We start from the raw sequence: 21057 nt of genomic DNA on the forward strand, positions 1-21057 counted from the left end.
TGAACATCTTAGAATGTGATCCTATTAGACTTAATAGGATTGATTTCTGAGTACGTATCTATTAACTTCGCTATTATATTCCAACACGTCTGAAAATTTATTCTCACCTATTTTCAAACCTTACAAAAGAGGGATAGATAATCCATTTTTCAGTGCAGACAATGTCTACATTCCAAATTAAACCTTTCACCCTTCCATCACATTCAACTTCCTTTGAAGTATTGGAGCCCAGATTCATTTCGGAATGAATCTGCATAGGAGAAGGAAAAAAAAGCATTCTCTTTTTAAACTAGCTAATTAAGTCAGATTGTTGAGTCTTCTTTGGCTTTGATCTTCCTGGCCAGTGAGGGTGGGATTTAAACTTCACTGTTGCTAGTGAGCTTTTTGGGTTCATTGGTTTGTCTAATAGCAATAGCACTTAGACTTATATATCGATTTACAGTGCTTTGCAGCCCTCTCTAAGTGGTTTACAGAGTCAGCATTTTGCTCCCAACAATCTGGGTCCACATTTTACCCACCTCAGAAGGCTGAATCAACCTGGAGCCTGGTGAGATTTGAACTGCCAAATTGCAGGCAGCCAACAGTCAGAAGAGGTAGCCTGGAGTACTGCATTCTAACCACTAGGCTCTAATGAAATGTTTTTACATAAATGTATCCTTCCTGCACCTCAGGGGTGGGTTTCAACCGGTTTGCAGTGGTCCCCGCGAACCGTTTGGTTGGCGAACCCGGAAGTAAGTAACTTCCGGGAACAGCGAAGGGCCCACACGCACGCACGCGCTCCTTACCGGTCTTTGAAGGCTTCTGCGCTTCCACGCAGGCACATGGCACATACAGCGCCTGCGCGATTCTCCGCGAGCAGCTGGAGCATTGCGCAGGCGCTAGGACGCATGTGTGAACTGCGTGTGTGCACCAGGACGCCGCCGGCCCCGTTCCAACCGAACCAGTTGGAACGAGATAAGCAACTCACCACTGCTGCACCTTATGGCAGGAATGGAGTGGAAGTCGGTATTGTCAAGAAAACCATGGAGTGAAGCAGTGGTGGGATTCAAATGTTTTTACTACCAGTTCTGTGGGTGTGCTGTGGCTTGGTGGGCATGACTTGGTGGGCATGGCAGGGGAAGGATACTGCAAAATCTCCATTTCCACCCCACTCCAGGGCAAGGATACTATAAAATCCCCATTCCCCCCCACAACCCACTAACTTGTTTTCCAGCTTCGTTCTCCTGTGCAAGGCAACACAAGAAGACCCAGCCGATCAACTGGGACTCAGGAGGCAGCAAACAGATGGGGGCAGAACCAGCCAGAGGTTATATTTGCCGGTTCTCTGAACTACTCAAAATTTCCCCTACTGGTTCGCCAGAACCGGTCAGAACCGGCTGAACACCACCTCTGGAGTGGAGATGAGTGGGGATGGAGTGGAATTGGGCATTGTCAAGGAAGCCAGTGTCTGAAATTGCAAATGAAGTTCCGCCCCTTTTTATGTCTGTGACTTCACTGTATAGACACTTTTGCCTTATGGCCCAGAAATGAACTTTGAGTCCAATCATCATCAATAACAACGTCCTGTTTTTCCCCCTCATACCATCACTCTGCAGAACACCTATTTACCCTAGAACTGTAAGGATATTTACTCACATAGTATGGCTGTATTGCTATTTTCCTTCTCATCTTTTTCTCTACCTTCTTCTATTGGTATCTTATGATTGTATTACTTTGTTGTTGTATGTACACTGAGAGCTTATGCTCTGGAGACAAATTCCTTGTGTATCCAATCACACTTGTCCAAATAAAGTCTCCCCTCCCCTCCCTTCCACTGCACTGCACTGCACTGCACTGCACTCCATTCCATTCCACTCCATCCCATTCCATCCCATTCCACTCCATCCCATTCCATTCCATTCCACTCCATCCCATTCCATCCCATTCCACTCCATCCCATTCCATTCCATTCCACTCCACTCCATTCTATTCTATTGAGACATGATAGTAGTGTTTCAATAACTTAGGGGCTGCCACAAAGAAGAGGGAGTCAAGCTATTTTCCAAAGCACCTGAGGGTAGGACAAGAAACAATGGGTGGAAACTAATCAAGGAAAGAAGCAACCTAGAACTAATGAGATATTTACTGACAGTTAGAACAATTAATCAGTGGAATAACTTGTCTCCAGAATAGCAGTTAGCAGTTAGATTTATATACCGCTTCATAGGGCTTTCAGCCCTCTCTAAGCGGTTTACAGAGTCAGTATATTGCCCCCAACAACAATCCGGGTCCTCATTTTACCCACCTCGGAAGGATGGAAGGCTGAGTCAACCCTGAGCTGGTGAGATTTGAACAGCCAAACTGCAGAACTGCAGTCAGCTGAAGTAGCCTGCAGTGCTCCATTTAACCACTGCACCACCTCGGCTCTGTTGTGAATGCTCCAACACTGGAAGTTTTAAAGAAGATGTTGGATAACCATTTGTCTGAAGTGGTGTAGGGTTTCCTGCCTGAGCAGGGGGTTGGACTAGAAGACCTCCAAGGACTCTTCCAACTCTGCTATTCTATTCTATTCTATTCCATTCCATTCCATTCTCTTTTCTTATGATGAGAACATACGGAAGAGAAATAAATACAACATTAATAGCAATAATAGTACAGATAGTTCTCAACTAACGACCATAAATAAGCCCAAAATTTCTGTTGCTAGGTGAGACACTTATAAAGAGAGTTTTAACCCATTTTACAACCTTTCTTGCCACAGTTGTTAAGTGAATCACTGCAGTTCTTGTTAGTAACACAGTTGTTAAGTGAATCTGACTTCCCCATTGTTTGTGCTTCTTAGAAGGTCACAAAAAGTGATCACATCATAGCAATAGCAGTTAGACTTATATACTGCTTCATAGGGCTTTCAGCCCTCTCTAAGCGGTTTACAGAGTCAGCATATCGCCCCCACAGTCTGGGTCCTCATTTCACCCACCTCAGAAGGATGGAAGGCTGAGTCAACCTTGAGCCGGTGAGATTAGAACCGCTGAACTCCAGATAACAGTCAGCTGAAGTGGCCTGCAGTACTGCACTCTAACCACTGCGCCACCTCGGCTCTTCCATCATCCTGGGACATTGCAGTAATCAAAACTATGAGTCAGTTGCCAAGCATCTGAATTTTGATCACGCGACCATTGGAATGCTGAAGCAGTCGTAAGTGTGAAAAAAATCATCATCAGTCACATTTTTTTAATACTGTTGTAACTTTCAACTGTTAGTAAACATACTGTTGTAAGTCAAGGGCTACCTGTACGTATTATTGCATTTCCTTCCTTCACAACATCACATGTATATAAATGGATGCAGCAGTCTGTTTCTCAAAGGTGTTGGATACACTACAGTTTTATCAACTTTGAGTCAAGAAAGCAGAAAGTAATTGACTATTCAAGTTCAAAGTGGCAGATGTTTTATTTTTAAAGGTAGAGAAGTGTATAACATTTCAGGGCTCACACTGTTTCTTCTGTGAGAGAAAATGGCTGGAAAATGTACATAGAAGCAACCTTAAATAATCCTATATAAAGAATGTGCAAAATGTTTGTTGATTTATTTCAAGGTTTATTTGGTTGCCCAACTCAAACAGTGTGATTCTGGGTGGCATACGAAGAAAAAAGGGAGAAGAAAACAGTGCTAAACAATCACACGAAGTGCTTTTTCAAAAGGCAACTGGACTTTGTTTTCCCTTGACGATGTTTCACTTTTCATCCAAGAAACTTCTTCAGTTCTGAATGGAGAACAGAACTGAAATGAACAGAACTGAAGAAGCTTCTTGGATGAGAAGCAAAACATCTTCAAGGGGAAAAAAAAACAAAGTCCAGTTGCTTTTTGAAAAAGCACCTTTGGGATAACCATGACCTGGATGACTGAGAATCTCCATAGACTATGCTAAACAACCATATCATTAAAGACAAATGAAGGAAAAAGGGTGAATGTGACCGAAGGACTCAAATTCATATATCAGTCTATAAGTGGAGAGGAAACAATTTAACAATTTAACTGAGATGAGGTGGCACAGATGTGGAATAGATATCGAACAGGCTAAAACTAAAATAGGCTTATTTACTGAGATCTACCAATTTATAAGGCCAGAAAAGAGAATTAGATACATTTATAGAAGATGAAGCTTTGAATAGCTGCAGGTCACAGTGACAATGTACTTGTAAAAATCAGCTGCTAAGACTCATGTATCTTGTTTGTGAGTTTTCTTTCAGCACTTAGTTAGCTAATACGGAACCAGAGAAATGGCCTGGACAGATTCAATACAGCAATTAGAATAGCAGAGTTGGAAGGAACCTTTGGAGATCTTCTAGTCCAATCTTCTGCTTAGACAGGAAACCCTAAACCACTTTAGACAAATGGTTATCTGTTGTGGCCCAGCAAGAGCCGTTGGAGCTGCCACCAGACTCTGACAGCGAGGGGCCCTATGAGTCGGCTCTGGAAGATGTGGAGGACCCTGGACAGGATTCTGACTCCGAGCAGGGCGCAGAGAGGCTGGTTGGCCACCAGGAGGCGCCTGAGGCCTGGAGCAGCAGTGAGAGCCAAAGGGAGCATGCTCCCAAAGTCAAGCCTTGGAGCAGTGGGGAGGAGACAAGGGAGTGTGACCCTGACGTCATGCATTGGAGCAGTGGGGAGGAGACAAGGGAGTTGGTCCTGGATGCCTGGCAACGGAGAGCTAATAGGTGTAAAGAACAGTTACACAGTTACAGGAGATAATTGAACTCAGCTGGTGGTAATTAGGCTCCTCTCAAGACTATAAAAGGAATGGCTTTCCACAAGCTTGTGGCAGGAATCAACGTATTTACTAGAGCTGGAGAAGCGATCGTGACTATCTTGGCAGGCTGGATTGCTGCCAAGATCTAGTCAGTGCTGGAGTGCTGCCAAGGTCTAGTCTCTGTGTTAATAAATCCTTGAAGTATCTTTGTCTCGACATGCTTTGGTGTATGAAGAGAGGGGTCAGAACTATTATCCAACATCTTCTTAAAAATGTCCAGTGTTGGAGAATTCAAAACTTCTGGAGGCAAGCTGTTCCACTGATTAATTGTTCTAACTGTCAGGAAATTTCTCATTAGTTCTAAATTGCTTCTCTCCTTGATTAGTTTTCACCCATTGCTTCTTGTCCTACCCTCAGGTGCTTTGGAGAATAGCTTGACTCCCTCATCTTGGAATTCTTGGAAGTCTCATGTGGTGATTGTATATTTTGTTTGGGGATTAAGAGATTTGAGATTTAGTTTATTTATATGCTGCCCTTCTCCGGGAGGGACTCAGGGCGGCGAACAACTCAAAAGGGGAAAAGGGGATACAAACACAATACACGTAATTAAAATACACAAGAGTCATACAGCCATACAAGTAGAGAGGGGAGGGAACTCATCAACCCCAGGCCTGCCAGCACAGCCAGGTTTTGACGGCTTTCCGGAAGGCCTGGAGAGAGGTGAGGGTCCGAATCTCCATGGGGAGTTCATTCCAAAGGGCCGGAGCTGCTACAGAGAAGGCCCTCCCCCGGGTGGTAGCCAGGTGGCATTGGCTGGTAGACGGAACCCGGAGGAGGCCGACCCTGTGCGATCTAATGGGTCTATGGGAGGGTCTATTAATTAAAGAGTCTTTGGTATTTAGCAAAAATAGATTGAGAATGGACAGAAGGAAATTGCAATTGCCTAGAATCCCCTTTTATACAAAATGTTCATAAATCAAATGTTTTTTTCCCCAAACTAGCAGATTATGAATAGTCTAATTATTCTCTATAATCAGCAAAGCATTATTAGACTGGCAAAGTTCTATTCCATTTTATTCCAAGTTATCTCAAATAAGTACAATGAATATTAATTAGTACTTTCTTCTGAGCAGATCTCTTTGGAATTGCAACACAAAGGGCATTGGATAGTTGAATGTAATGATAGGTACTTAGTAGGATTAATTAATTTTAGTGATTGAGATACATCTTTTTTAAGGGGTGGGTGGGTGTTAATCAGTGTGTAGCAATAATTATAACTCACTTTCCAGATGACCAACACATAGTTTTGAGGTTCTGGGTAAGTTCCATCAATCGTCATTTTTATACTTGTCTATTAAAATTATGGGCAGCCATGAAGGGACAGATCAGAAAATCATTGGAAAAACAGATGCATGGAATTTAGATGCCTTGCTTTCTGTAAATGAAATGCCATCTATGCAAATTTCATATTATAAAACTGTAAGCCCAAATAAATCTTTGTATTTTCTTCATACAAAACACATCTGAATATCTGTCAGAAAATGGTGCTTCCTATAATGAATTTTTAGTGCATTTTTCCTGTCATTAATAATCCCATTATAATTTGTAGTAGTGTCTTCATTCCTTATGATGCGAAGATAATGTTTTACAGCTCAGGAGAAATACCATTATCTGAGCCCTGAAAGTTGGACAAAATGAAATTTTTCTAGTCTAGTGAAGAGAAGGACCAGGGATAGCAGTGCTCCAATATTTGAAGGGCTGCCACAGAGAGGAAGGGATCAAGCTATTTTCCAAAGCACCAGAAGGCCAGACAAGGGACGATGGATGGAAACTGACCAAGGAGAGATCCATCCTAGAAATAAGGAGGAACTTTCTGACAGTGAGAACAATCAATCAATGGAACAGTTTACTTTCAGAAGTTGTGGGAGCTTCATCACTTGAGACTTTCAAAAAGAGATTCGACTGCCTTTTGTCAGAAATGGTGTAGGATCTCCTTGAGTGTGGGGTTGGACTAGATGAACTATAAGATCCCTTCCAACTCTGTTAATCTGTTAAATGTCATGCATGTCACAATATATGAGCCATTTTTAAAATAATAATAATAATTACCACTAGGGAAGGACCCAAAAATGCACATGCTGTTCCTAAAAAAAAGACAATACTTCTTGAATTGCTGATGAATGTGTAACATGTTTGAAGTGAAAAGATAAATTTATGACAATATACTGTATGTGAAATAAATTGAATCTCTTGCTATAAGGAATGGGTAAAACAATAAAATCTAGTAGGAGGTTTTGTGAAACAACCTAAATGTTTAAGGAGACTATTTTGGGATATAAAAGTACAAGCATTTTATTTATCATTCATAAAAAAACATATTTAGATAGCAGGACAGAATTCTTTTGTTAAATACTCTAAATGGGCAGAAGTATAAATCTTAATAGCAATAGCAATAGCAGTTAGACTTATATAGCGCTTCATAGGGCTTTCAGCCCTCTCTAAGCGGTTTACAGAATCAGCATATTGCCCCCAACAACAATCCGGGTCCTCATTTTACCCACCTCGGAAGGATGGAAGGCTGAGTCAACCCTGAGCCGGTGAGATTTGAACAGCTGAACTGCAGAATTGCAGTCAGCTGAAGTAGCCTGCAGTGCTGCATTTAACCACTGCGCCACCTCGGCTCTATATTAAAAGGAGGCATTGGGGCCACTTTCTCTCACATGCCAAATTATTGCATATTATAAGGTGACAGGTGAACATTGAGGAAACAGAGTAACACTCTTTTTAATACTCCTTCGATCGCTGAAAGAATGCTACAGAACAAATTAATTAAATGTGATGTTCAAGAGGAGGAGATATTCTCACTAGTTTGTCTCATCTCCCAATCCAATTGGCTTAGGGAAATGGAGGAAGACAATACTCTGCAATCAATTTCTAATGGAGTAAGCATTCTGTAATCAGAAAGGATATTAGAAAAAGAAAAAAAGTTCATTTGTCGATTTTTTAATCAAGTCCAAACAGAAATACAGCCCAATTTAATAATGTAATCAAACTAAAGACCATGTAGTGAAGGCAATCACAGACTAACTTGTGAGAACATTGGATCAAATAGGATGTTCCCTTCATGTTTTATGAGGAAAAATAGTTGGGATATCATGGTAATATTTTTGTGCAATTATCTGACAGCAGCCTTCTTTTTTCTGTTATGAATTTTGGTCAGTCAGGGGGATTGCAAGAACTGATTGTAGTTGCTCTGTATGGAGAACTAGGCAGGCAGGAATTGAGGCAAGGCATGTTGTGCCATAAGAAAACAACCTTTATTCTAACAGATTAACAAGGCAAGTCCCGAACCAGCAACAACAACATTTGCCATCTGACAGCTCTTTATATAAGAGCTGACAAACGGATGGACCAATAGGGAGGCTACATTCTCCCGCCAGCTGGCTGCTGGCGTCTTAGCCAATAGGAGCATCTGGCAGCCAGCAATGTCTTCGGACGTCATCATAACCCCAAGGATTTAACAGTAGTTTTCTATTGTAGAGACCATCTGTATTATACAAGTTTTGAAGGTTTTGACAATAGTTCCAAAACCTGCAAGAACCCAGTGGTGGGATTCAAATAATTTAACAACTGGTTCTCTGCCCTAATTAGCAGTTGCATAGGCACGGCTCAGTAGTCATGTGCTGGGTGGGCGTGGCCAACTCAACATCACTCATGTCGATGGGTGCTTCACCTTAGCTGTTAAAATGTAGTAAGTGTTAACTGGAGAGGCAATAAAGATGAGGCTAGAAACAACACCAGAATTTTTCCTTCCTGCCTTCCTTACAGGATTAGTCATGTAAAGTGGAAAAAAACAAAATGAGATTTCTTCCAACAAGCTGTTGGAGGAATGTAGTAAGCTGTTAAAATGTAGTAAGTGTTAACCGGAGAAGGGCAATAAAGATGAGGCTAGAAACAACACCAGAATTTTTCCTTCCTGCCTTCCTTACAGGATTAGCCATGTAAAGTGGAAAAAAACAAAAGGAGATTTCTTCCAACAACCTGCTCTCCAAACTGCTTAGAAAATTGCTTAGAGAGCCAAGGTGGCGCAGTGGTTAAAAGCAGCACTGCAGGCTACTGCTAGATCAGCAGGTCAGCGGTTCAAATCTCACCGGCTCAGGGTTGACTCAGCCTTCCATCCTTCCGAGGTGGGTAAAATGAGGACCCAGATTGTTGGGGGCAATAGGCTGACTCTCTGTAAACCGCTTAGAGAGGCCTGAAAGGCCTATGAAGCGGTATATAAGTCTACTGCTATTGCTATTGCTATTAAAATTAACAACCGGTTCTCCCGAATAGGTGCGAACTGGCTGAATCCCACCACTGGCAAGAACCATTTGATCCACAAAGGCCACAAAAACCATGGAAGCTAAAGGTCAGGAAATCTGGAGGGCATCAGGTTGTGGAAATCTGATGCCACCTGAATGCGCTAGGCTTCAACTCCCATAATCTTCATGATTAGGAACTTCTTGCAAAGTATGTGCTCCAAAGTAGAATAGAGCAAGTTAGTTCCATAGTAAACGAAAATAAGAAAGGTTGCCATGCGGGAAAAAGTCACCTTTGATGCTTTTATAGACCAACGTACCATTGATTAGTCAAGATCCGAGCCAGCCTCGATAGATTGAAACTCTTCTTGTAGAAAAAGCAGACTTAAAAGAGAGATCAACCGATCTTTATTTCTTCCATGCTCCAAAGAATATTACAGCAACAGCTACCTCTGCATGGATAGGTTTAAGAGGGGGAAGAAAAGAAAGATGTTCTACTGACTCCAGTGAAATGAAAACTGATTGCCAGACTAATTGTGCTTCTCCAAACATTTAGAGAGTGACCATCTGGGAAGTCAGTAACAATTAGATATTGTTTAGTCATAGCATGCCAGAAGTCAAGTGTCTGTCCAGATATGGAACTTGAGCACAGATTTACCATGCACAATTTTATAACAAATATTATTGCTTGTAAATGCAGAGATGTAGGTCTAGTGATGAAATACAATATAAAGTGTTGCGATGGCTGAACAATATATATATAAAGGGGAGAGAGAATTACATGACATGTGACTTGGGGCAGCCCTGCCTATGATTCCCCAAATCTCATTGTTAAAATGCACACATACATAGGGACTCTGGAGCTCAAAATCTGGGGCTGGGAAGTATAAAAGAAACTCAAATTATAGCAGTGTTCTGGCTGCTTACAATTTGGCGGTTCGACTCTCACCAGGCTCAAGGTTGACTCAGCCTTCCATCTTTCCAAGGTGAGTAAAATGAGGACCCAAATTGTTGGGGGCAATATGCTGATTCTGTAAGCCATTTAGAGAGGGCTGTAAAGCATTGTAAAGTGGTATATAAGTCTAAGTACTAGTGCTAAATGCTGTCTAAGGGGCTGCCACAAACAAGAGAAGGCCCTATGGAATCATGCCCATTTCCGGATTTCCGGAACCTCCAGTAGGCCCATTTACCCCCCTCCCGGAGCCTCCACGTGGGTCCTGCAAATACCTGGCATGATGAACAGGCTGTATGAAGACTCCTGGGAGGGACGTGGGTGCAGCCAGCCAGGGGTGGCATTTGGGGGTTCGCTGAACTGAACAGAATCGTATCTAGAGGATCACCGAACCTGTGCAAACCCCCAGCAACTCACTCCTGAGTATACTAAAAACAAAACAATTAATCAGCCTGAAGATCATTTCAGAAATCCTTCCTTGTTTAGCCATTATAAAAAGAAGGAAATGACTACTCATTTGAGAGGGACACTATTGTATATTGTTTATGCCTCACAGCTTCTCCAATGTTTTGAAATCAGAAGGAAGGTTTACATGTACTGCACACTGCTACCTATGATGCAGAAATGACTTGATGGTCATCTTCCTTTCATATAACTGTCATAAGCACTGAAGTATCCATAGTCAGTTTAAAAAATAATCGGTGCAAAAGGATCATTTGAGTCCCCATTCCACATTTTTTTCTCAGAGCATAAAGTAAGTGCATTGCCTGGAATAATACCATTGATTCGTCCGATTTAAAAAAAAATACATAGAATATAGTTCCCGCAATTTATTAAACTTACAATAAAGTTCACTTCAAAGATCCTGCCAATGAGTCTTCATAGAGAAATATCCTCACCTCAATCAATTAATTAAGGATATATAGTGGAACCAATTTTGTCTACCATCAATCCATCCATCCATCCATCCATCCATCCATCCATCTATCTATCTATCTATCTATCTATCTATCTATCTATCTATCTATCTATCTATCTATCTATCTATCTACCCACCCACCCACCCACCCACCCACCCACCTACCTACCTACCTACCTACCTACGCCCTAATGGCAAAGTGGTTAGAATGTTTAAGGTTATTTTTGCTAACTGCTGACTACCTGCAGTTTGGCAGTTCAAATCTCACCAGCTGAAGGTTGGCTCATCCTTCCATCCTTCCAAGGTCAGAAAAATGATGCTAACTCTGTAAACCACTTACAGGGGGCTGTGAAGTGAAAAGTGGTCTATAAATCTAAGTGCTGTTGCTATATCTATCTATCTATCTATCTATCTATCTATCTATCTATCTATCTATCTATCTATCTATCTATCAATCATCTATCTATCTATTATCTATCTATCTATCTATCTATCTATCTATCTATCTATCTATCTATCTATCTATCTATCATCTATCTATCTATCTATCATCTATCTATCTATCTATCTATCTATCTATCTATATCTATCTATCTATCTATCTATCTATCTATCTATCTATCTATCTATCTATCTATCATCTATCATCTATCATCTATCATCAAACTTGTATGCTGCCTATCTTGCTAAAGGTAACTCTAGGCAGCTTATAGACATTGAATAAAATGTAACGCAAAACATTAAAACAATGAATAAAGATCTTACACGTAAAAATTCAATTAAAATGAAACCAAACAGGAGGGAGAGGTAGGGAGCAAAGGGCGTGGAGGGAGGAGATCATGTGTTCTCTAATCCATTAGCCACCCCCATCGTGCTGCACCCACATTGGGGCTACAGGCTAGTTGGCATAGGCATGTCTGGGGTGAGTACATTTTTTTCTTACCATCTTTCAGGTGATGTTCGTTCCATCATTTTTGAAGAGGACCTTGACATCTAGCAGGCTGTGGGCTGTCCATGGTGTGCCCGCAGGTGGCTGGTAAGGCCTATATGGGCACAAAATGTTCTGCCACATGTCGGGCAGGCATGTGGGGGCACCATGGTTGTGGCATTTGCAGCTCTGGCTTTGTGGAGAGCTCACTTCTCTTGTGCTATGGTTGTTCTTCTGTCCTCAGATGTCTTTCAGGTAGCCTAGAATCCAAGACATATTTCTTTATATGACCCATAGCCAATCAAATAATTATTTTCTATCTCATGCTGAATCCACTCAAAGTAATTGATCTTTTATGGCCTTAACCTGAAGCCTGTAAGTGGCCTAGAAACCAGGTATCCATTACACGGTTTGTTTGTGAGCCCCAGAGTGAATATAGTCTCTATATTCCATATACAGTATCTGTACAGACACCAATATCTGCTTAAAAGCTAAAGGTTCCCCTTGCACATCTGTGCTAGTTGTTCCTGACTCTAGGGGGCAGTGCTTATCTCCGTTTCAAAGCTGAAGAGCCAGCGCTGTCCAAAGACATCTCCGTGGTCATGTGGCTGGCATAACTAAACGCCGAAGGCACATGAGGCGCTGTTACCTTCCTACCAAAGGTGGTTCCTATTTTTCTACTTGCATTTTTACGTGCTTTTGAACTGCTAGATTGGCAGAAGCTGGGACAAGTAACAGGAGCTCACTCTGTTACATGGCACTAGGGATTCGAACTGCCGACCTTCTGATCAACAAGCTCAGCATCTTAGCCACTGAGCCACTGCATCCCTAATATCTGCTTAGGTTCATTGAATAAAGGTCCATCCACATAACCATTCGAAGCATTTTTTTCTGGGCATATTTTGGTTTTAAAGTACTGTTTCCTCCTTCTGTCAGTTTGAGCGGGCTTGTCCATTTTCCTGGGGGTTCTCCTACATCCTTCCTTAGAAGCTACACCCTACATTCATAGCTTGATCGTAGAAAATAAGATCATTTTTCAAAGTGTTTCTTCAGGAAGGTTTTTGCTGCCTCCGCTGCAGTGTTATTTCAGTGAATTTTTTTAAAATATAAAATAGGCATGCAGAACATCCCCAGTTTGAAATGATGGCGATTTCCTTGACCTGCCTATTTTCTTTCTTTAATTAAGCCCAGTGGTACACTTTTCATCTTTTTCTAATTACTTGAGTTAAAAAGGTTTCACAAAGAAACTTTTTTCCTCAAGTGAATGGAAAAAATTATGAAACAGTACAGCCCTTGATTGACATTTTATAAAGAATCTCGGGAAATAGCTACCAGAAAGAAAAATAGTTATTTTCCTTTCTTTCTTTCTTTCTTTCTTTCTTTCTTTCTTTCTTTCTTTCTTTCTTTCTTTCTTTCTTTCTTTCTTTCTTTTTCCTTTTCTCTTCTTTCCTTTCCTCTTCTTTCCTTCCTTCCTTTCCTCTTCCTTCCTTCCTTCCTTCCTTCCCTTCTTCCCTTCTCTTCCCACCTTCCTTTCTTCCCTCCTCTTCCCACCTTCCTTTCTTCCCTCCTCTTCCCTCCTTCCTTTTTTCTCTTCTTTCCTTTCTTTCTTCCTTCCTTCCTTTCTGAGAAATACTGCTGCACTTTGAACTGACAACCTTCTCTATGCTAGGTAAAGGTTGTATCCATTGTGCTGGTTCAGCACCACAATTCAGAAGACCGTCTAGAAGATGTTAGGAAGGGTAGCAAACGAAATAATATATATGACATGAAGGTGGTTGTTTTGCCTGCATATTTTTATTTTGATGACCTGACTCGATATATAAATTTAACTTTATGTAGATTATGATTTATTTATTAGGTACCGTCAAGTAATTTTCAACTCGTGACTACATGGGTAGATCTTCTCATGAAAAATCATATACCGGTAGGCTATAAATACATATTCAAAAGCAAATATACTGTATACCCAGGTACATACATATGCACTATACACCGTTGCACAGAAAGCAATGCGATTTGCAAATGTTTCATTTATTTATAGCTCCCATTTATAGGCCGCCCAACTAAAAATTATTCTGGTTGACATGCAATTAAAAAGCCATTCAATACAATATATATGTAAAAATGGAAGGCAATAAACCAGGGACTAAAATAATAAGCAACTGAGTTAGGAATTCCAGAAGCTCGTGCTCATAAGGAAGCACCAGGAGAAAAAGCCAGATTTTAACAGTTGTATGAATTATTATATTTAGTGTATGGCATTGTTACAGTAACCAGGAGTCCACAATGCAGAGTAGCAATTCGGCTTGCCAAGCTACCAGCCCTGTTGTAGGACACGCCTGCACACTTCCCAAGATGTGCCACAGGAGACCAAGCTGACTTCACACCAAAGAGAAAGATGAGTGGCTTTTCCTGCAATGTCACCCAAGGGCCTCTCCCTTCCTGGAGGTGCCCTACAATCAGGCGCTACAACTGGGAAGGTTCAGTCATCAGGAATCTGACTGCATGCATGGAGCACCAACTCGTCTCCCCACCAAAGTGGTACTTGAACATGCTTTCAAACTCGTAGCTGGACAGAAGCTGAGGCAAGTGATAGGGGACCACCCTGACACACAGTGCTAGGACTCAAACCACTGGAATCAAGTCTACCTCCAGCTCATTAAGCCACTGAGCCTATGTAGCTATATGGGAAAAGGCAAGGAAGGGCCCATTCTTCTGGCCTTCCAAAAAGCGGTTAAAACATATCTGACACTGGTAGGTAGGTAGGTAGGGCATGCCAATGTAGATATTCATGCAGTAAGAAAAGTGGTTCCTGGATGGAAGTGTGCTTATAAGCAATTTTTCTCATTTGCATGCTTTCTGAAGCATTTGAGGCCCATATGTGGTACCAATAAAGGAGAATATTTGTAGCTCAGGATTGAAATGGAATGGAATGGGATGGAATGGAAGGGAAGGGAATGAAACAGAGCAGAGCAGAACAGAACAGAATAGCTTTATTGGCCAAGTTTGATTGGATCCACAAGGAATTTGTTTCCAGTGCATAAGCTCTCAGTGCACATACAACCAACAAAGTAATATAATCATAATAATGATACTAATAAGAGAATGTAATAAAAATATGAGAAGGATAATAGTAATATAGCTATACTATATGGGTAAATGGTTCACCAAGAAATGCGCGATAGACATATGCGCGCCGACAAAATCGTGCCAACAAAATTGCGCATTCGGTATTTTGGTATTTTATTAAGATTTATAGGCCGCCCTTTTCCCTGAGGGGACTCAGGGCGGCTTACAACCATTAGGGAGGGGGTACAATACAAAATAAACAATATATAAACAAAATAAGTAGTAAAAACACAACATGCATTCTACATTCAACACTCGGGTGGGGCAAATTAACGCATATGTACGTTATAACCCTAACCCTAACCTTAACCCTAAAATTTTTTGGATTTTATTGTGCTTGTTCACGGTTTTGTCGGCGCGATTTTGACATTGTGAATTTGTGGGTGAGATTTTGATGTCGCGGTTTTGTCATCGTGGTTTTGTCTATTGCGTAATTGTCGGGTGACGGGGTAAATATCCTTAGACATAAGACAGTAATGCAAGAATTAGATGTTCAGCAGAGTGAGGGCACATGGGGAAAAAAAACTGTCTCTGTGTCTAGTTGTTTTGGCATGCAATGCCCTGCAGCAGCATCCGGGTGGGAAAATGATGCTCTCTTAGCTTAATTGTTTTCTTGCAGCTGTTTCATTACCCAAACTAGGTAACATCATCAGTGCTAGTGACTCTCAGTGATTCTAAGTGGCTTAGAAAGATAAATCTCCCATATGAAAAAACAATGAAAAGCAATAACCGCCTTGGTGACAAGAGTTTGATGGACTCCATCCTACTCTGGGTTCCCCAAGCCCATTGTTAAAACCAGGTCTTCAGGGTCTTGTAAAAGGGTGTCAAAGTAGGAGCCAATCTTACTTCTGCACAGATGATGTCCCACGGGAAGGGTGCCACCATAGAGAAGGCCCTTCTTCTTGGTCCCACTAGATCAGGGGTCAGCAACATTAAACACTCAAAGGGTCACAAAGGTCCTAACCAGAAGCTCCCCATTCAATTCTGCAGCCAACCGGAAGTCCAGTTCCCCCACCATGGAGTCTCCTCCTAGCAGGGCATCCTTTTTCCTCTGCCAACTAGATATCCAGTTCTCCCACCATAGAGTCTCCTTCTAGTATGGCATCCTTTTTCCTCTATCTGTCTTAACCAAAAGCCATATCAATTGTGGAGCCAACCAGTGACAGGGAGCTGCAACAGAGGGATGAAAGAGCCACATGCAGCTCCAGAGCCGCAGTTTGCTGACTCCTGCACTAGATAGACCACCTTAGGAGAGGGGACCCGCAGCCTCCCTTGCATGAGTTCCCAACCTTTGACCAAGCAAACATGAGGATGTGGTTACCTGAAAAGAAAAAAAAAAAGCAATAGAAATGGGAGAAAAGAAAAGAGCAATGGGAAAAGGAATAACCTAATTTTAATTTAGAATAGGCTAGATTGCCCAAAATGGATGGATTGATAGAACTAAAATTCAAAACTTCTAAGGGGCACCAGGTTGCACCATCCTGGGTTGTGGCATGAAATTTAGGAGCATTCTTGAGGTTTTTTTGCTCATAGCAAGCTTGAAATATATATCCTCTTCTCACATGGCACAGCAAAAGAATGTTCAATAGCAATACTACACCAACTGTTTGTGAAATTTAAATTTCAGTGCAGATGTTGCCATATGGGAAAGGGAGAAGATTTACAAAATACTGCCTACGTTTTTACATTTCCTCCCAAGCATTAATTCCCTCAATCTGCTGTTACTTAAACAATCCTTTTCTTACAGAAATACACCAACACTGCATGATCAGAGTCAGAGATCACACAGTGAATGCAATGATATCATTTACTGTCATGTATCCAATCAAATTTGATTATGTGATAATTGGACATAGAAAAGGAACCCTCTCAGTATAATTGGGAAGAGGGAATGTATCCCTTCACTCAGATAATGAAGCTGTCTTGATATATTATCCACTAATGGATAATACACTCCTTCCAATGTGTATTTAAATGTGCAGCTGAATATGACATTGCAACCAATTCTAAACAGGAATTCTATTCCATATTATTCTGTTCTGTTCTGTTCTGTTGTTCTGTTCTGTTGTTCTGTTCTGTTCTGTTCTGCTCTACTATACTCTGTTCTATTCTATTCTATTCTATTCCATTCCATTCCATTCTATTCTACTTTTCTATTCTACTCTGTTCTGTTCTATTCTATTCTAATCTATTCTACTCTACTCTGTTCTATTCTATTATATTCTATTTTTCAAGAGTTGAAGTCTGCTTTTGATTGGGAATTATCACTACTCTTTTTTTTAAAAAAAATCTGGCACCCTGAAACACATACTGTTCACTCGCCATCTTCAGGCTGGGTTTTGGGCTTAAAGTATGATCAGAGCTGCCATCTTTCTATAAATCTTGGTGTGTGTGTGTGTGGAGTGCTGGCTTTGTTTCAGTAAGTGGATTGATTGGATGTGTGGCTGTATCCTGATTGGTAGATTGGTGCTGATTGGTGCTGACTGTGTGTCTGTTGTTCTTTCGTGTTGTAGCGGCCTGGGTGGTGGGTGGGGCTCGTTTGTTGAATAGGGCTGATTTCCAGATGTCTGGTAGGTGGGAGGTATTGTCACATTTATTCATGTTGTGGGGGTGTTTCTCTATTTCAATAGCTTTCATTTAAACGGGACAGCATCAGAGGTGATATTCAGCCAGTTTGGACCAGTTTGGGCGAACCGGTAGCAGAGATCGTGGGTGGGTCCACCCACCCGATCCGGCTCTATGCCATCCTATTTAGCCACCTTTTTGAGGCTGGGTGCATGTGCAGAAGGAGAGAGAGAGAGAGAGAGAGAGAGAGAGAGAGAGAGAGAGAGAGAGAGAGAGAGAGAGAGAGAGAGAGAGAGAGAGAGAGAGAGAGAGCAAAGTGCACGTGTGGAAGACTGGGCGTATCTGTGGAAGGTCTGTGTGCACATGAAGTAAGGGTGCACACACGCACAGCGAACAAATGGTAAAAATAAGTGAAACCCACTGCTGGACAGCAAACTCTAAGACTTTAAACTAGACAGGGAGTTTGGGGAAATTAGGAAAACATCCCATAGCAGTGTTCCAATATCTCAGGGGCTGCCCCAAAGAAGAGGGAGTCAAGCTATTCTCCAAAGCACCTGAGGTCAGAACAAGAAGTAATGGGTGGAAATTAATCAAGGACAGAAGCAATTTAGAACTGAGGAGAAATTTCCTGACAGTGAGAACAATTAATCAGTGGGACACCTTCCTTCAGACGTTAAGGGTGCTCCATCAGTGGAGATCAAACAACCACTTGTTTGAAATGGTAAAGCATCTCCTGCTTGAGAAAGGGATTGGACTAGAAGACTTCCAAGATTTATTCCAACTCTATTATTCGGTTCTGTTTTCTATATTGTCGTCAAGAAAATAACACGAATTTGAGTTTGAGTCAAAAGAGACTATCTTTATCTTCCTATTTAGGGCACCTGGAAGGTAGAAATTGAAAGATTTTCACAGCTTCCATTGGTGAGATGCATAGAAGACAGCATGAGAAAAGTTTATAACTGTTCTGGCATAAATCAAGTTACACCACTCATGAAACAACCATGTTGGCAGGCTGGGAAAAGGAAAGCCCTTTCTCCTCCCAGGAAAAGTGTTTTATTTTAAACTGCTTGCTGATTAGGAAGAATTAAGGACCTGCTTACATCCATCACAGACATTTCCAGCACTGTCGAAAATCACCTTTGTTCGGTGAGCGCACTGCTTTCCTGAAACAAAGAAATAAATCAAAATGGGTATAAAGAACTAAAGAAGAAAGATGGGAATTGCTTAAATCTGTGGTCTGTGGTCTGTGGACCCCCCTGTGGTCTGTGGAGGGCTGCGACATCATCACAGGGGGTCACTGGATGTACTCTAGTACCTTAAATCCTGAGTTGAGTCTTGGGGATCCGTGGCCACAAAAGGTATTTAATGGAGGTCTGTAGTGAAGAAAAACTGGAGAACCACTGGCTTAAACAGTGCGCATAACTTACCACATTCTTATTTTATTCCCAATCATCATTGGTTCTTCCCCCGAAATAGTTTTTAAAAGAAAGGAATTCAGTTCTGGGAAGGAAGGGAGGGGGGGAAGGAGGGAAGGAGGGAGGAAAAAAAGGAAAGAAGGGAGGGAGGGAGGAAGGAAGGAAAAGGAGAGGGAGAGAAGGGGGATGGAGGCAGAGAAGGAAAGAAGGCAGGAAGGTAGGTGGTAGGTAGGTAGGAAGGAAGGAATGAAGGAAAAATGGAGGGAGACAAGGGAAAGGAAAGTGGAGAAGGAAGGAAAGCAAGTGGGAAGAAAGAAGGCAGGCAGGCAGAAAGGAAGGAAGGAAAGAAGGAAGGAAGGAAGGAAGGAAGGAAGGAAGGAAGGAAAAGGGGAGGGAGAGAAGGGGGAGGGAGGCAGAGAAGAAAGGAAGGAAGGAAAGGGGAGGGAGAGAAGGGGGAGGGAGGCAGAGAAGGACGGAAGGCAGGAAGGGAGGTGGGAGGAAGGAAGGCAGGAATGAAGGCAGGAAAAAGGGAGAGAGAGAAGGGAAAGGGAGGCGGAGAAGGAAGAAAGGCAGGCAGGAGGAAAGAAGGAAGGAAGGAAAAAGGCAGGGAGAGAAGGGGGAGGGAGGGATGAAGGAAAGAGAGAGAGAGAGAGTATTTTATGGTTCTGTCTACCTATCCATCCATCATAAAAGAATATGATATATCCAGGTTATTTGGTTCATCCGATGTTCAGAGAGCAGTGGCTTTTACTGTGGCTCAGAAGATAGTGGGGTCACTTGAGTAACATGCCTGAGAGGCCTTCGCTGGTTTTTATTCTTAAATATGTCATGCTATGCAAACATGAGATGTTCTGGCATCTCTTTCTGATTTGGGGCAGAAGATCACTTTGGAATGTCAACTCATCCCGGAGGAGGAAATGTCAGCTTCCTAGCCGGTTACAGTCAGAAAATCCAGAAAAGCTTTTGCTGAGTCTACAGAACTGGCTGTTCCCCTCACCCCTCACCCCCAGGTAATTGGGTCAGGAAGGAGAGGAGGTTTGCTATTATGTGTGTTTTATCAGCACATCATTTATCCTTGGGCAGCAGGGAGAGGTTTGGGGGCTTGTTTATTTTGAATCTTGTAAACCCACCCAAAGATTCTCTTGCACGAGATGGACAACTATATCAATCAATCAACAAATCTCAATTGTTGTATATATTAAACCCAAACATATATAAAAACATTCTCTTCGGCATGTTGGTCTTTGCTGCCGTAGAAGCAGTCCTGGACTTATGACCTGTTGTTAAGTAAGACATTTGTTAAGTAAGTGTCCCCCCCCCCCCCGTTTTATGGACATGCTGAGAAAGATTGAGGGCAAAAGAAGAACGGGATGACAGAGAATGGATGGAGCCTCATATATACAATGAGTTGGGATTATTATTTACAGTACATTGGAGGGAGATAATTCAGAAATCATTAATAAAGAACTTATTGCCCTGTTAGCTGCCACATTTGTTTGTTTAATCCTGCCTTTCTCAATTTTACAAAGAATTCAAGGCAGCAAACATATTCAACACACTTTCCTCCTCCTATTTTCCCTACAATCACAAACCTATGAAATGTATTGGTCTGAGAGTATAACTGGTGCAAAGTCAAACATCCGGATGTCATGGCTAAGGTAGGACGTGAACTCACAATCTCCCGCTTTCTGGACTGGTACCTCAATGACTTCTTTAGAAGGCCAGATCTTGAAGAGGAAATTCAAAACCTTTGGCCACCTAATGAGAAGGAATGACTCTCTGGAGAAGAGCCTCAGGCTGGGAAAGATTGAGGGCAAAAGAAGAAGGGGAAGACAGAGAATGAAGTGGCTGGATGGAGTCACTGAAGCACTAGGCATGAGCTTAAATGGACTCCAGAGGATGGTAGAGGACAGGAAGGCCTGAAGGAACGTTGTCCATGGGGTTGTGATGGGTTGGACAGGACTTCGCAATGAACAACAATAACAATGGTCATTCTTGCCACATTTGTTAAGGGAATCACTGCAGGTCTTAAGTTAATAACACGGTTGTTAAATGAATCTTGTTTTCCCATTGCTTTGAAGGCCAGACAAGGAATAATGGATGGAAACTCATCAAGGAG

Source organism: Thamnophis sirtalis, unplaced genomic scaffold (genome assembly GCF_051295495.1).
Source record: "Thamnophis sirtalis isolate CommonGarterSnake01/CBP01778 unplaced genomic scaffold, rThaSir2_p1.2 scaffold_7, whole genome shotgun sequence".
Taxonomy (NCBI): Eukaryota; Metazoa; Chordata; class Lepidosauria; order Squamata; family Natricidae; genus Thamnophis; species Thamnophis sirtalis.